Source organism: Calypte anna, chromosome W, assembly GCF_003957555.1.
Source record: "Calypte anna isolate BGI_N300 chromosome W, bCalAnn1_v1.p, whole genome shotgun sequence".
Taxonomy (NCBI): Eukaryota; Metazoa; Chordata; class Aves; order Apodiformes; family Trochilidae; genus Calypte; species Calypte anna.
In genome coordinates, this window is record NC_044276.1 from 7,956,452 (window position 1) to 7,968,935 (window position 12,484).

General features: G+C 49.4%; 1 pseudogene; it reads right to left on the reverse strand.

Moving 5' to 3' along the window:
- Window positions 1–4,438: 4,438 nt before the first annotated feature.
- LOC115600061 overlaps window positions 4,439–12,484 on the reverse strand; it is a 39,975-nt pseudogene continuing 31,929 nt past the window's right edge.

Genomic DNA, 12,484 nt, shown 5'->3' on the forward strand with positions numbered 1-12,484 from the left:
AGGAATGAGTGTTCTAGCTCGACACTGCTTTTGCGAATGTCCCATTTTCCCGCAACCGTAACAAATAGGGGCGGACCCAGAGAATCTAGGCTGTGCTGGAGTGAGCTGGATATTTTTGAATGCCGCTGCCATAACTTCGTATTTATGTTCGGAAGACCCAAACCTATTACAGGCTTCCATCATTTCAACTAAAGTTGGGTAAGGATTAGGTAAAGTTTTCAAAAGCTTTTTGCAATCAGAATTAGCATTTTCAGCGGCTAATTTAAGAAGGAGAATGTTTCGGGCTTCGGCATTATCAACTTGTTTTTCTAGGGCATCCTGCAATTTTGAAATAAAATCCATATAAGATTCCTTTGGCCCCTGAGAAATTGTTGTAAAGGCTTTTTCAGGCTTATTTGCGTCAGGGATTTGCAACAAGGCTCTTTTTGCTATATGCATATTATCTATCAGTGCCCTTCTCGGAACATCTCGAGCCTGTCTCGCGGGGTCGCCAAACTCAGCCGTACCCATGAGATGATTAATTGTAAGGGCTTGCAGCTGCTGGTTATCTCCGGCTGCATACTCCTGTAGCAGTTTTTCTGCCGCCGTTCTCCAACGCGATTCCCATAATGATTGTTGCGCGGGATTTAGGAGAAGAGCAGCAATAGATTTTAAATCATAAGGAGTAAGTACATGCCCCTCACAAATGTTTGCAAACAAGCCTTGAAAATAATGAGAGCTTAAGCCGTTTTCTGCTGCAGTGCGGCGAAGTTCTTTTACAATAGAGAAATTCAGCGCGGTCCATTGAGGTCGCCCCTTCCCAGCATACAACACAGGCGCAGCTATCATGGATCCTCTGTCTGTCCTACGTGGTTTCGGCTTTGGGGGGATTTCAATTAAACAAGCAATGTCCATATTCCCTGATTTTTGTGCCTCAACTTTAATCGCCGCCCATACACTTCGCGGGTCATTATAGTCATCAGGATACAGGTCAGGCTCTGATTCAAGATCGATAGGGTCTGGGTCAAAGGGGTCTGGCTCAGAATCCACATTTACCATAGCGGCAGTGGTTAGCAGCGGGGGGGCGGAAGGGGGGTCAGATGAAGTAGTAGAGTCTTTCCCTTTTAAAGTTTCAAAAAGTGTTCGCCAAGGTGCTAAGAGTTTGGCGGTTTCATTATCGCCCCGTGTAGTGGCATCCCATAATTTAACTCCGACCTCGTCCCAAAATGTAGGCTCATAAATAGAGACCGAATTGATGTCAGAAAAATGCTCACGAGTCCATTTTAAAAGCAGTTTTAGATCATGGCCCGGTATAACTTTTTTATCCTTATTAAGTAAAGTCTTTAAAGTATAATAAACGTCTCGTTCTTCTTTTAAACCCATAACAAAAAGTTTCTCCAAGCTCACCTGCCAATCGCAAGGAGGTGATGAGGGTGCGCACCACAATTATCGGCTTCCTTTCAGCCTTTTTCTTCACTCTCGAGTTCTTGGAGACCTGCGGCCGGATAATCTTCAATCCGGATCACGTCGGGGGGTCACCATTTGTTGCAGTCCAAAACAGGGACCCAGTTTGATGCAAACAAATGTCCAACTTTATTGAATCAGAAGGCGATATTTATACACTAATCTAAGAGCTAATACCACGTATACATATTGCTGATTGGTGATTTCTACATCTTGTTACACACGTTTTAACTTGATTGGCTACAAAGCATTTAGCAACAATTAACTAACAAAGCTTGTCTTTCACACATTTGAGCTTCTTTGTAGACATAACAATCGTGCCGAGTCCCTTAATCTAATCGTCTTGCTTACTCCTTAACCTTCGAGTGTTCTAACGTACTGGTCCCTGCAGTTACAAAAGTTGCTTTACGCAGAGCTGTCCTTGCGCTTAGCCCAGGGCCCATGGTCGAACCGTTCTATCAACAATTGCTCGGCACCAACAGTTCGAGATTGTACTGCCTCACTTCACCATCCTTGTTGCTCTCCTTTGGACACTCTCCAACACCTTGATGTCTTTTCTATACTGGGGTGCCCAAAACTTCACACAGTACTCACAGTGAGGCTGTACCAGTGCAGAGTAGAGCAGGACAGTCACCTCCCTGGGCTGGCTGGTGACACTGTGCTTGATGCACCCCAGAACACGGTTGTCCCTCCTGGCTGCCAGAACACACTGCTGGCACATGTCCAGTTTGCCATCAACCAGGACCCCCAGGTCCCTCTCTTCATCTCTGCTCTCCAGCCACTCGTTCCCCAGTCTGTATTTGCCACCAGGGTTGCCCCATCCCAGGTGCAGAATTCAGCGCTTGCCCTTGTGGTTGGTGATTCAGCACTTGCTGAACTTGTGGTTCAGCACTTGTCCTTCCTGTGCCTGCTGATTGCCCATCTCTCTAATTTGCCAAGGTCTCTCATCCACAAACTTGCTTCAGATTCCTTCCATTCCTGCACCCAAGTCATTGATGAAGATGCTGAAGAGGATTGGGCCAAGGATGGAGCCCTGAAATGTTGGGGAAACAGTTCAGAAATATGCAGATTGTGAGCAATCCTGACTTACTTCAGCTTAGGCTACATTGGGTTAATGGTTACTGAGGCCTAGTTAGAGGTTTTCTAAAAATGAGCTAATGGGAAAGAGATAACTTAATTGGCAACAGAAGAGGAAAATAATTATGTGAGAAGAGTGGTTCCGTGAGAATGGAATGTGTAATTGGAATACAAAGCCACCTGCATGATATGATGGTGTAAACAAGGCTTCTCTATATAAGTGAGTGCAAATTGTTAATAAACGATTTCATACGATCATATTGATGTGTACATGGAATCCTTAAGCCTCCGCAGACTTTTTTCCCACACTGAAGGACCCCACTAGTGACTGGTCACCAGCCTGATGTGACCCCCATTCACTGTCGCTCTTTGTGCTCCACCTGTGAGCCAGTTGCTCACCCATCACATAGCACGGTTGTCCAGCTGTATGATGGACATTTTATCCAGGAGGATGCTATGAGAGACAGTACCAAAAGCCTTCCTGATGTCCAGAAATATTACATCCACATGCTTCCCCTGATCAGCTAGGTGGGTTACCCTGTCATAAAAGATTTGACCCAGTCAGATCCCCAAGTCCTTTACTGTTGGGCTGCTCTCAATCCATTCATCTCCCAGTATTTACTGACAGTGGGGATTTCCTCCTCCCAGGTGCAGGACCTTGCAATTGGCCTTGATGAAGTACATGAGGTTTGCAGAGACCTACTACTGAAATCTGTCCAGGTCCCTCTGGTTGTCATCCCTACCCTCAAGTGAATCAACTGTGCCCCTGAGCTTGGTGTCATCTGCAAACTTGCTGAGGAATCACTTGATCCCACAGTCTCTGTCACTGATGAAGATGTCAATTAGTAAAGAGGACATCCACTACTATTTAGAAGGTATCTTTACAATCATAAGGGACATCCTTTATTAATGGCATCCCCCTGGACACTGAGCCACTGATCATAACTATCTGCATGAAATCATCAGACCATTTCCTTTCTCATCCAACTGTCCATCCATCAAACACATCTCTCTCTAATTCAGCAAAGAGAATGTTGTAGGGTATCATACCAAGTCTTGGTAGATTATGTCTGCAGCTCTTCCCTTCTCCACTGCTGCAATTACTCCATGGCAGAAGGCCAGGAGGTTGGTGAGGCTCAGTTTTCCCTTTGTGAAGCTATTTTGGCTTCCTCAGATCACCTCCCTCTCCCCCATAAATTTTGATATGGCTTCCAGGAGGATCTGTTCCATGATCTAACATCTCTTTGGCACAGACATGGACTTCTGACCTAGCCATCCTGAACTTTGTCGTGTGACAAAGATATCAGGAAGAGGTGATTTTAATATAGAAGTTGTGACTTAATAGGATCTGATGTCAAGGATTGCTCTGTTACTATGTGGAAAGGATATGTAGGGGTTTTAATTGGAGTAGCTGACACAGGGATATGAGGCAATGATTTGTAGAGGGACAGTGGAAATGGAGCAAAGACAGGGTTGGACTGATCAGGGATCAGGTAAAACGAATGAGGAAAGGCCTCTCCTTGAGTCATGAGTGAACCCCCTTGCTTTCTAAACTCCTTCTCAGAAGACTCCAGGTGTTGCTGATTCCAACCCTTACATCAGAGGAATCTCAGTAAAAGAACATCAGGTAAAGAAGTCACTGATGGATCCTTTATGTCTTTCATTGCACAGAGAGCAAAGATCTTATTAAAACAAAACCTTTCCAGCAGCCTCTTTGACACCACAAAGGAAGATAAAGAACTGAAAATGATACAAACAATAAGATTCCTTTTTGCACACCATTATCACATGTAAAAAAGAGCCAAAAGTCTCCATCATCAGAAGTCCCTGAAGGCAGGCTGAGTCTGTGATGAGACACATTATGAATGATATGAGATAGATTGTAAATGATATGCATAAGAAAATGGGATTTTATTACTTATGAAAACAATCGGGTCACCAGTTTCCACACAGTACCCTTGAGCTCCTGGTTCCTCATGCTGTAGATGAGGGGGTTCGCTGCTGGAGGAACCACCGAGTACAGAAATGACACCACCAGGTCCAGGGATGGAGAGGAGATGGAGGGGGGCTTCAGGTAGGAAAACATAACCGTGGTGATAAACATGGAGAGCACGGCCAGGTGAGGGAGGCACGTGGAAAAAGCTTTGTGCCGTCATTGCTCAGAGGGGATCCTCAGCAAAGCTCTGAAGATCTCCACATAGGACATCACTATACAAATAAAACAGCCAAATCCTAAAGAGCAACCAAAAATAACAACCCAGATTTCCCTGAGGTAGGTGTGTGAGCAGGAGAGTTAAGAATCTGGAGAATTTCACAGAAGAACTGGTCCAAGGCATTGCCCTGGCAGAGGGGCAGGGAAAATGTATTAGCTGTGTGCAGCAGAGCAGTGAGAAACCCAGGGCCCCAGGCAGTTGCTGCCAAGTGGACACAAGCTCTGCTGCCCAGGAGGGTCCTGTAGTGCAGGGTTTTGCAGATGGCCATGTAGCGGTCGTAGGACACGACGGTGAGAAGATAAAACTCCCCTATAATAAAAAAGAGGAAAAAAAAGATCTGAGCAGCAAATCCCTTGTAGGAGATGTCCATGTTGTCCCAGAGGGAATTGGCCATGGCTTTGGGCAGAGTGGTGGAGATGAATCCCAGGTCAAGGAGGGAGAGGTTGAGGAGGAAGAAGTACATGGGGGTGTGGAGGTGGTGATCACAGGCGATGGTGGTGATGAGGCCGTTGCCCAGGAGGGCAGCCAGGCAGATGCCCAGGAAGAGCCAGAAGTGCAGGAGCTGCAGTTCCTGCCTGTCTGCAAATGCAATGAGCTGATAGAGCTGCTGTTGGGCATCTGATGCCTCTGGGCATAGTGCACTGTCAGAGAAAGAAAATCTTAAATAAGTAATGTCAGAATTTTCTTGGCAGATATATTTAGTTGCTCACAGAAATCCCCAAAGCATCTTGCTCCATAGAGGAAGAATTTTGGCAAGTCCCATTCATGAGCTGTGGTTGGTGCTGGCTGATGGGGTCATATGGAGAAAGGGCTGCACCCTTGGCTATGCAGGTGTCAGTCCTGCCCAAAAGAAATTGGTAAAAAGGAACACGGGGGGAATTCAGTTTAAATCCACTCTAGACATCCACGAATATCTTAGAATTTTTACCCCCAATGTACCAGCCTGCAGATCATACCTGAAGGGAAAGATTTCATTTTTTCTCTTCTACTTACCCAAAAAATAATGATGAGTATTTTAAAGGCAGATATGCCTGAGATATCTGCTGGCCTTTAAGGGAAATCTGGAAGAAAAGGGTCAGTTTGGTAAAGCAGTAGAGACATGTGGTCTCTCCAACTATTCTGCTCTCATCTCTTTCCTTCTGGAGTGCAGACTGCAGCTCAATAGGAACACCCAAGAAAGAGATACTGTTAGTGGTAAAGTTTGTCACATGAAAGCAGTGCTAAACAACAGGGGTCGCCTGCATCTGCATTCCCAGTACAAAGGAACCAGGGTGGAAAAAGGCTGTTTCAGGGAGGTTTGGGTTTTTATTTCAGCTCTCCCCATCTCTCCTGTGGAATGTTCTTGGATGTCTCGAGCCCTCAGCATTTCTGCTGCACTCGGGGAGAACAGAACAAGGCAAGAGGATTGCCTGTGGCTGCATGCAGAGAAGGGGGAGCTGGTCTGATGAAGGGAGGGTCACCTCCTCCCCAGCCTCACAGAGGGCATTTCCCAGAGCTCCAGAGGGCAGAGGGAAGATGGACACCTCCTTGCCATGGACACATCTGCTGCCTGGAGCTGCCCCAGCCAGGACCTAGTTCTTTGGCCCCGTCTCACTTCCTGCCCCTGCTCACAGAGCCCAACCCCTAGGTGCCCAGCTCTGCCCTGCAGCCATCCGGGGGGGGGCCAGAGGCTAAAGAACAGGGCACATAACACCTAAAAACAATGGAAAGGTGAGCCTGAGCTGAACTGCTGGCGGTGGGTGGGTGGAGGCACGTTCCGAGGTTCCCATTCCCCCTCCAGGTGATGCTAGAAGAGTCTCAGGCCCTGCTCTCCCCTGCATATCTGAGTTTCCATCCCCCTAAGCTGAGCCAGAGACAAGTGGAAGAAGAGCCTGAGGAGAGCCCAGACTGGAGCACGAACGCCCTGTCCTGAAGGGAGTCCTGAAAAGTTCCCTCAGAAATATTCTGGGCATCAGCTGGAGATATGAGCTGCCCCGAGTCATTCATCCCACTCTCACCAGCACCAGGACGCTGCCCCGTGCTCCCTGTCTCCTGCCAGCCACAGCTTCTGCCAGCACCAGGGAGCTCCCCCGGGCAGGCTGAGAGCTGCCCCTGGCAAGAATGCAGCAGTGTCCCTGCCCCAGCACACAGCCCCTGGGCTGCAGGACCCTGCTCTGAAGGACAGCCCTGGGCACCCCTGCCTGCACACACACCCTCACTCCTCTTCACAATTCCCCTTCCACCTCCAGCCCCTTCCCCCCTATACAGCTCCCATCAGTTCTGGCTCTGCAGCTTTAGGAGATACTTCCAGGAACTGCACCAGCTTCACTGCCCTGCACCAGACACTCACCATGTCAGAAGCTGGGAAGGTTCTCCTCCACTGAGCTGGCACTCATCCCCTCCATCTTCCCCCCCCTTGAAGCTCTCTCTGCCTTCCTCATCTCCCCCAGATACCCTGGCAGTGCCCTCAGCCCTGCTTCGCTCTGCAGAGGACCTTTTCTGGCCTAGAGCTGTCTCTCTGCAGCACTGCCCACTTGCCAGCAGCTCCCTCCACCCCAGGAGCCCAGCTCACAACTGTCAGGATGCCTCTGGGGTGTTGATGCTGAGCCCAGGACAATTGCTCAACAGGCAATGAGCGGAAGCTGCAGAAGCTTCTTTCTCAACAAGAAAGTCCAAGGCAGAGTCCAAGTCCAGAATTTCTTGCCGTGTGCCTGGGTCCCCCTGAGGGACAGCCCTGAGAATACGTCCCCTGCAGGGTGTGGGGGGAGCAGGAACCAGGAGGCAGTGATGGCAGGTGGGGAAAAGGAAGGTGCAGGTGGCTCTGGTGCTGAGGAAGCCTGGCTGTGTGTCAGGACTGCAAAGGGCCCAGCCCTGGGCCCATTCCCCAAAGGTGCCAGCCCTGAGCCCTAGCCCCTGGCAAGGAAAATCCTTTCCCTCCCTCAGCCCTCAGGGCTCTCCTGGAAGCACTGGGATGTGGAGATGGGCAATGCCAAGGACAGGACTATGGCACGGCACCTCCCAGTCTCCTGCACGTGGACAAGGAGGCCCTGAGCCCCAGTGCTGCTGGAAGCTCCACTTGTCTCCCCATGGCCATCAGGGACAGAGACAAGAGCCATCAGCAAAGTCATGGAGAGCTTGGCTCTGCCAAGTGTGGCTCCAGCTTTTCCACAGCTTTTCCCTCTCATCTCCACCACAGTCTGTCCTGGGCTGTCCCATCCCCTGTGCCTCTTGCCCTGCAGGCTCTGCTCCTTCACCTGCCTGCCCCACCTTGCTGTCCCCTTTGTCTCCTGACATCTCTGTGTCCTCCCTGCCTCTGCCTTGGCACACAGAGCCTTGGGCTGATCCAGGCTCCTTCTGGGGATGTGGTATTCCCCAGCATGGCCCTTGCAGTGACATTTCTTTCTTCTGCTTTCCACTCCAGGCATCCCCAGCTGCACTTTGGGCCATTTTTCCTGCCCAAGCTGTTTCCCACTGTGAAGAAAAGCTCCACCATGCCCAAACCCACCCTTCAGGCACCCCCGGGATAACTCCTTTTACTGCCCACAGTCTTCACAGCACTGAGCCTGCCCATTAACTCTCCAGACTGGCCATTGGCTTGGGGCCTCAAAATCCCATTCTGCAAAGCTCTGGGCACTTTCCATTGAAATGAAGTTTGCCAAAGGTCTTATAATCAGCGAATCACATAATTATTTGTGTTTGAAGGGACTTCTAAAGGATATTCCATTCCAACCCCCCTGCAGTAACTGGAGACACCCTCAAACTAGATCAGGTTTCCCAGAGCCTCCTCAAGCCTCACCATGAATGTCTCCAGGGATGAGGCCTCAAACAACCTCCCTGGAAAACATGTTCATTTTTCCAGTACCTCATGGTTAAGAACTTTTTCCTAACATCCATCCAAAGAAACTCCTAACTTAAACTCATTTCTCCTCATCCTATCAGTCCAGGCCCTTGGAAGCAGTCCCTCTTCAGGATTCCACTAGGCTCTCCACAGGTACTGGAAGTCCATTGTGCCACAGTCAGTACCACACAGGAGGATGAAAGAGGAGAAGCAGAAAACTTCTGTGAAAACTGAGTGGATTCCATATCTCTGCAATGGTAGATGTAGTCCTATAATGAGTAGGAAAGGAGAATATTCAGTGCTCTGAATATGCAAACACAGAGAAGGTCTCAGGAGCAGCCAACATTGATTTACTAAGGAGAAATCTTGCTTGACTAACCTGATATCCTTCTGCAAAGGGATGACCCAAATGGGTAGTCTAGAGGGCCGATGGTGTCCTGCAGTGCATCAGCAAAAGGCAGATCTAGGTTGTTTTCTACCCCTCTACTCTGCCCTGGTGAGACCACACCTGGAATACTGGATGCTATTTTGGGGGTCCCAGTTCTACTAGGACAGGGATCTACTGGAGAGAGTCTAAGGGAGTGATAGGAGATGATTAAGGAACTTGACCATCTCTCCTATGAATAAAGAGTGAGAGGAATTTGGTCTGCTTAGCCTTGAGAAAAGAAGACTGAGGGGCATTTTATGAGTGTTTATATATGTTTGAGGGGTGGGTGTCAAAAGGGGCCAATCTCTTTTCAGTTGAACAATGGATTTAAGCCAGAACATAGGAAGTTCCACCTCAACATGAGGAGAAACGTCTTGACTGTGAGTTGTGGGAGCACTGGAACAGGCTGCCCAAGAGGCTGTGGAGTCTCCTTATTTTGGAGACTTTCAACACATACCTGGGTGTGTTCCTGGGTGACCTGCCCTGGGTGATTCCCTGCTTTGCAGAGGGGTTGGACTGGATGATCTCTAGAGGTCCTTCCAACCCCTAACATTCCAGGATTCTATGATTCTATGACCTCAGTCCCTGGGACAGTGATGGGGTCCATCCTGCTCCAGGCAGGTGAAGGACCTAGAGGGGATTGCTGAAGCAGAGTGGGCAGGGGACAGAAAGGCATGGGGTGCACCTGGCCTTTAGCAAGCCCTTTGACATGCTCTACCATTGTCCTGTTGTAAGCCAGACTGTGATGTCTGGATTGAAGAGGTGGGTGATGTGGTGGGTGGAAGTTCATGAGATGATGAGGGTCACAGTGCCATCAGTTATCCAAAGTCCTCTGGAAGGATGTGACAGTGCCTCAGTGTCCAACACTTGTACCAACACTTTTTCCTGTCTTATCCATGGGCACGATCACTTCCCTACTCCTGCTGTCCATGCTATTCCTGATACAAGCCAGGATGTTGGTGGCCTTCTTGACCACTTGGGCACACAGCTGGCTGATACTCAGCTGGCTGTCCGCAGCTCTGACTGAGGCTGATGCTGTTGGATGGGATTAAGAAGAGAGTTCCATGGGGACAGGGACCGGGTTGGCTTCAGCTGTGTGGGAGGTGTCCCTACCCATGCATGCAGTGAGTTGGAACCTTTCCAATCCAACCCCTTCATGATTCCAATGATTCTGTGACACAGTCACAGCTATTATCCAGGCCTGGGCATCTCCACAGCCAGCACCAGGCTTTGTGATGCAGGGTCTGGTGCCTGGACACCATTGTCATGGGGGTCTCCATGGTGACCCTGGAGGTATATAAGGGCTGTGGAGACCTGGATTTCCCATTACCAGGTGAGAACCTCCCTCAGGAGTCAGCAGCTGCCCTGGGTTTACCATGGAATGTCTGTGGTAGAAAATGCCCGAGATGTCCATGGAGAATGAGGTGGAAGCCTGCTCCCAGCCCTCCACAAGACACCAAGGTCAGTGAATGAAGGAAGGGCCAGAACAGAAGTTCCCCTGCAGGCTGTGGGGAGAGGGCATCTGTCCCCTGCAGCCCATGGAGGAGCATGGAGGGGCAGATGTGGATCTGCAGCCCATAGAGGAGCACTCTGTACCAGGGTGAAATTAGTTACTCACTGAAATACATAAAATTTTAGAAAGAAGTCACATTTGAGCAACGTGAGCATGGCTGGGGAAAGGGGCAGGAAGGTGAGATAGCTTTTGTCTCTCTGTGTCTAGATTTCATTGCTTTTCCTTTCCAGCAATGGCTGTTCCATGCCAGCTGTGCAGTTGAGTTTCCAGCCCCTCAGTTTCTCTCCCTTTTCCTCCCTCTCTCCTTTCCCCAGAGGGGAAGGTGTCTCTGCTCCAGCACTGCTCTCCCCTCGAGGACTGCTTTCAGCTGCCCCTCTCCTCTTCCCTGCAGCTCTCAGAGCTTCCTTCCCCTGCTTGAAGACGTTGATGGCAGAGCACTGTGGCTGCTTGTTGAGAGTGTGTGCTTGAAATGCTCAATATCACAGCTGACAAAAGCTCTGGGTGTCTGAGGAGCTGATTCTGAGGCTTTTCTCCCCAAAACCCTCCTGGTTCTGTCCAGGCAGAGTTTCTGGTGCCGCTCGTCCTGCTTCCAGGGAGCCTGGGGGCTGGGGCACGGGTGTTTCTGCCTGGCTGTAGACTCCAGGAGCTGGCACAGCTCTTCAGAGGAGCATTACTGCTCCTTTTCTGTTAGGAGGGATGCTTCATGAGCTCTCCTGAAACCTCTGTGATACCACGGGTCATGAGACAGGATGCCTCAAGCAGCCTGCAGTCAGGCTTCTGTCAGTTGTCTCCTGTTTTAAAAACCAATCCCCACCTAGAGCAGAGATATTTGGTTTATTAAGATCTGCCCAGAAAATGTGCCAGGAGACATTTCCCCAAAGCCTGAAACCCTTTAGAGAAAACTTTATGGTTTGCTATGCAGACCAAAGACAAAGAAGATCCTTCAGGGCAGTGAAGGCTGCCTTGGTCATTGTCCTCCTGATTTACACCTGAAAGCACTGATTCAACAGCTTCTTATCTCCAGGCTCCTGAGGTCTTTGTTTTGTGATCAGGTCAGGAAGTCTGTCCTCCCATTCCCTCCTCCCCACCCCCATTATACCAGCCCTTCAGGTTTTTAAGAGTGGAATAACCTTTGTGGATGTTAAATGTTTTTTTTCACAAACAAATCCCCCCTTTGAGACTCATGGGGGTATTTTATACAACCCATAACCATCACTTTTGTGCTTGTAGAGCCACAAATCAAAGAATGGTTTGTGTTTTAGGGGACCTAAAAGATCATCTAGCTCCAACCCCCTGCATGGGCAGGGACATCTCCCACTTGACCAGGAGGCTCTAAACCCAATCTAAGCCAAATCCAACCTGGCCCTGAATAGGCAGCTTTTAGGGATGGGGCAGCCAGAGATTCTCTGGGCAATCTGGGTCAGTGTCTCATCACCCTCACAGCAAAGAATTTCTTCCTCATATCTCAAGTCAATAACACCTCTTTGAGTTTGAAACCATTCCCCCCTTGTCTGGTTACTCCAAGTCCTTGTCAAAAGTCCTTCCTCATCCCTCCTTACTTGATGATTCTGTGATAATGGAGGGCTTTAAACTAGGCTTGAAGGGGAAGGGGTTGAAACCAGGCTCTCCAGAACGGAGCCCAAGGGTGGACAGCCCAAGTTAAGAGACAAACCAGCAGCCCAGCTGAAGTGCATGTACACCAATGCACACAGCATGGGCAACAAACAGGAGGAGCTGGAAGCCATCGTGCAACAGGAAAACTATGATGTAGTTGCTATCACAGAAACGTGGTGGGATGACTCCCATGACTGGAGTGCTGCCATGGGTGGCTACAGGCTCTTCAGAAGGACAGGCAGGGTAGGAGAGGTGGAGGGGTAGCCCTGTATGTTAGAGAGTCTCTTGACTCTGTGGAAGTTGAAGTCAGTAATAATAAGATGGAGTGCCTGTGGGTCAGAATCAGGGGGAAGGCAAACCAAGGCTGAACATCCTGGTGG